This window comes from Lactuca saligna, chromosome 4 (assembly GCF_052625555.1).
Source record: "Lactuca saligna cultivar CGN05327 chromosome 4, ASM5262555v1, whole genome shotgun sequence".
Taxonomy (NCBI): Eukaryota; Viridiplantae; Streptophyta; class Magnoliopsida; order Asterales; family Asteraceae; genus Lactuca; species Lactuca saligna.
Genome location: NC_136420.1, coordinates 167,692,464 through 167,697,514, shown reverse-complemented (window position 1 = coordinate 167,697,514; position 5,051 = coordinate 167,692,464).

Below are 5,051 nucleotides of genomic sequence, written 5' to 3'. Positions count from 1 at the left end.
ACAACTCTAACTACAAAATGGTTGTGTTTCGACTAGTATGTATAAATACCACTTATAGCACTAGTTTATTATAATCTTGACTTTATAATGAGTTCCTCACAACGATTCGAAGTTTGCTCATGCAACGAAGTAGATTGTTACTACAGTGATTTAGTTGACCCTTTTTTTACACCCTCTTCCGCCGGCCCATGTATGTCAGATGAAAATTTTGAAGAATTAAAGAAGGCTGAAGAACAACAAGAACAGGACAAAGAGTTATCCCAACTTCTCACTCAACATGGTAATGATATTGCATCAGAATGCAAACAAGCTCAAGAATGGATAGACCTCAATAAAAAAATAAATAAAAGAGCATGAAGAATGGATATAAAAAAACTAAGAAGGCAATCAAAACGACTGAAAAATGGCTTGCTGAGAAGGACGAGCAGTTGATACACATTATGGTGCAAAAGGATCATTTGGAAGATAAAATGTGAATTAGGGATGACTATATAACAATCGAGAAAGAGAAGTACCCATTGCAGTTCCCTGAGTTTAAAAATTAGTTACAAAAATGTTGTAATATTATCATGATACAGCTTAGGGTGCAAAAGGATCGTTTGTTGTTTTTTAAATAACATCTTGTAATTGTTATAATATGCAAACTAAATATTCTAATATAAAAGCTTCATCAATTGTTATAATATGCAAACTAAACTAAAATATGAAAGCATAAGAATGTCTTGAAAGAATTAATACAAAAATTACAATATATAATAAGTTAACAACTCTTCATTTCAAGGTTGTTTTATATCAAAATCAGCATCATAGGTTTGTGAGCAACTCGCTGAACCACCAATATTAAAAGCCATTTCTGCAGTACAGATTGTCGTGTGACCTGCTCCACTACTGGATGCCCTTCTAGTACAATTCTTTCTCGTGTGTCCTAGTGGACCACATGTAGAACACCCTTTTCTAATTGGACCCTCACCTTGGGATAGACTGTGGTCTGCGTTTCTTGGCCTGCCTGACTGACGTTTATCAATTATAGGTGGCTTAACAATCATCAAATTATCGGGGATATCCCATTCAGATGGCTTTGGCAAAGGGTTTATTGATTCCTCATACATTTTCCTCAGTGTTTCGGTAAAGTAAGCATTTAATGCATACATCGAACAGTCTTGGTAATTGTTCACTGTTAAACATCTTATGACATGACCACAAGGTATCCCATCAATTTGTCAATGCCTACATGTACATGTCATATGTTGGAAATCAACAATCACGTTTTGTGCCCCCTTTTTGACCTCGTATTTTGTATTTGAGATCATTTGAACATCCTACTTACTAAAAGTTTTTTGTTTTCTTTTACAATATCATCGGCCCATGGGTGAGTGTTGTTGTTTCTGCTAAAAAACAGGAAAAATGAAGAAGTTAAGATCAATAACATTTAATAAAACATTAATATTAAAAATTAACTTAATACCTGCAAAGTTACATCTTTGAAACCACCATCGTTGCATTGTTGTAAGAAAAAAATTGATCAATATAAGTATCGGCACCTTATGTGCGTGTCAAGATAATGCATTTATAGACTCCGCACTGTTGGATGACATAAGATTGTATTGGTTCCCTTTAAAATGTGCCATAGACCAAGTTTCTGGATTTATACTTTTTAAGTACTCCCATACTGGTTCTTTTGTCTTTTTCATAACTTCCATGGCAGCGTCAAAAGCATCAACTATGTACGCCCTACAAGCCTCCCAAAAAATCCTTTAATTGTGTTACTCTTCCGAATCTAGATACTATGTTGAAATACAAATTGACACCACATATTCCGTGATGAGCGTGAGGAAAAATGTTGGCAACGGATGTTGCTATAGATGGAGACCTATCAGATATAATTGTAGGCTCTTGCATATTGCCTATGCAATCACCTAGTTTTTGAAAAAACCATTTCCAAGAATCTATACACTCATTTTTGCATATACCATATGCAACTGGTAATATTTGGTTTTGTCCGTCCTTAGTAACTGCAAGTAACATAGTACCATTGAACTCGCCCTTTAGGTGGGCTCCATCTACTACAAGGGTCGGTTTACGAAAATTGACAAAAGTGCATACCCACAATACATTGTATATCTATTCAAGTACACCAAAATAAAAATGAAAAAATAATAAAATATTAAATTACTAACCGAACAACCAAGTGCGATGTAAAAAACTCAAAGCGATCATTACCATCTGTTTTAATATGTATCACCGTACCCAGATTATGTTTGACTAAATTGTGGAAATAAGCCGAAAGTTTGGTAAAATAATAATCTTTTGTACCCGTTAACAACAACAATGCATATTGTTTTGCACGCCATGTCTGATGGTATGAGATATTGATATTCAATTGAGCATTCATATCATTAATAATATATTTTCCCCGATAAACTCTACTATAATCTTCAGCCAAAACATCAGCAAGATATTCACCCAAAACATATTTGTTTGCTTGTCAATGATTAGGTTGCAAAATTGTTGAAGAACATGTGTGACATCATCAAATTTATTCACTTGGAAAAGTCCATCAGAATTTTTAATTTCTTTTGCTCTTAATAACCAAGAACGATTTTTCGAAACACACATAGCCTCATACCTTGATTTGATGGATCTACTTTTCCTTGTCTGAAAGCCTTCTCGAAGATATTTTTTTTACCAATACACCGCTTTAAAAGTTCTTTTTTCTTAAATATACTCTCACATTCAATCTTTTAAAGATTGATGTCTACCATATGTGTTGGGATAACTTCATTATATCAACTGGGCATGCTGGTAGAGGGGGCATACCGTAAAAAAGGTTATCGGGAAACTTAGCTTTAACTTCATCACCAAACTCATCTCCATCTGAATTGCTTTGTAAGTCGGTTATATCTAAACCTACATCAGAAACATCAACATAATCCCGGTAAACCACGTTTTTTTTCATCTTTTTGACGCATGATTTTTTTTCCTTTTACTTCTAACTACTACACGCCTATTCATAACTTTAACTTTTTGTTCGGGAACATCAATACAACAACCACCCACGTCATTAAGATATGTACCAACATCATCATCACCAACGTACTTGTAATTCCCAGAATCCACATAGTGAATAGGTGAATAACTAACATTAAAATTTTCGGCAACACTATGAAATTGAGGTACACTAGAAGTATTGAAAGTACCTATCGGAGCGTTGCTCCCTTTATAGCAGCATAAATTACCAACTTGCTGATTTCCACTATGACCAGCCTCATTAACCTCATCTCCTTCATCAACCACCACAAACACTTTCACAACCCTTCCTCCGCTACATTTGATTACATTTATCAACATTCTAACATCCATATCTTCAACTATAGCTATATAATAATTCAATTCAGGATGATGGAAATGAAGACTAATTCTATATTTGTCTGACAACCCAATTTTGTTTCTCATTAAAGATACAAAATCACTATAACTAACATACTCGAATATATCAAAGCGAATTCAGAAATACCTCATTATGGGCATACGTATTCAAGATTTCTTTCAATAACTTGCCATCTCCCACCGGTTAAAAGACAAACCAAATATTCAATAATTTTTTAGAGATATTTTAAAGAAATTTCTTAAACAAATAACTAGTAAACGGATAATTTTCTATAAAAGTTTATATATAATAAGTTATTTCGTAGTCAAACCCATTGATTTCATAGTCAAAATAAAATAAAAATAAAAATAAAAATAAAAACATAATTTTGCAGATGAAAGAGAGAGGAAACCGCAGATGGACACACTCCATCTGCGATTCTAGCTTGCTAATGCCCTATATATACACAAAAAAAAAAAAAAAACACCCCACATGCGAATGTACAAGTGGCTAAAGCACAATTGTGCTATAGCCACTTGTACATTCGCAGATGGGATGTAAAAATCGCAAATGGACCATTCCCATCTGTGATTTCTATGGCAAATTTTGCAACTTTAATTTTTTTTTTTGGTTATTTTCCACAAAGTAATTAGATTTTTCATTGTGTTTTGACATTTTACAATTTTCTTTTTAGTTTTCTGGTCTCTAAGATGAGTGGCTAAGATCATATCCCATGTCTAACAAAAATAACATGCTCTCATATATATATATATATATATATATATATATATATATATATATATATATATATATATATATATATATATATATATATATATATATATATATATATATATATATATGAAGTGGTTCAAATGAAAACAATAAAAGATTAAGAACCCTAAGAACCCTCATTTAATAAGTAAATATATATTGTAAAAATTATGAAGTATGTTAAAATCTGATTTTTGTCATTTTAGTAACAAAATGGCAAAATCATAGTTTTTTTAGTCTAATATTTTCATGCATGCATTAATTCGTATTTTAACACAAAATTTATATAAAATGCAACTTTGTGCAGTTCATTTACAGTTTAATACACAATATTCACAATTTAATAGAACTTATTTTACACTAATTCTCAAATTCAGAGAAGTCAACACTAAACTTTACCACCACCATTCGCCGCTACCAACCATCTGTGCCAACATTGCAACAATTTTTTTTTTCCAAATGAGATTTGTATATAAAGTTATGCAATGACATGTTAAATACTACAATCATTAATTCACCTATTTTGAATTTAATGCAAAATAATTACAAAAACTAAGAGATTCTTACATACTTATACAACATAAAAAATAAATATATATACAAGAAATAGATAGAAATTGTTTTACATAAATCATTTATATTTTAATACAAAAATTAAAAAAAAAAAATCACAAGAACATGCAGTCAATTCACAACTTAATATAATCAGTAACGGAGCTTGAAGGTATAATTCGGGGGGGGGGGGGGGGGGGGGGGCAAAAGTAAAAAAAAAACTAAAATAAACATTATTACATATAAAAAAATCATTTTTGTTAGCATTTAAACACCAAAATACCTAAAGTTATCATTTTTACACGTAAAAAGGCCAATGTTTTTAGCAATTAAACACCAAAAATACCTAAAAAAGAAA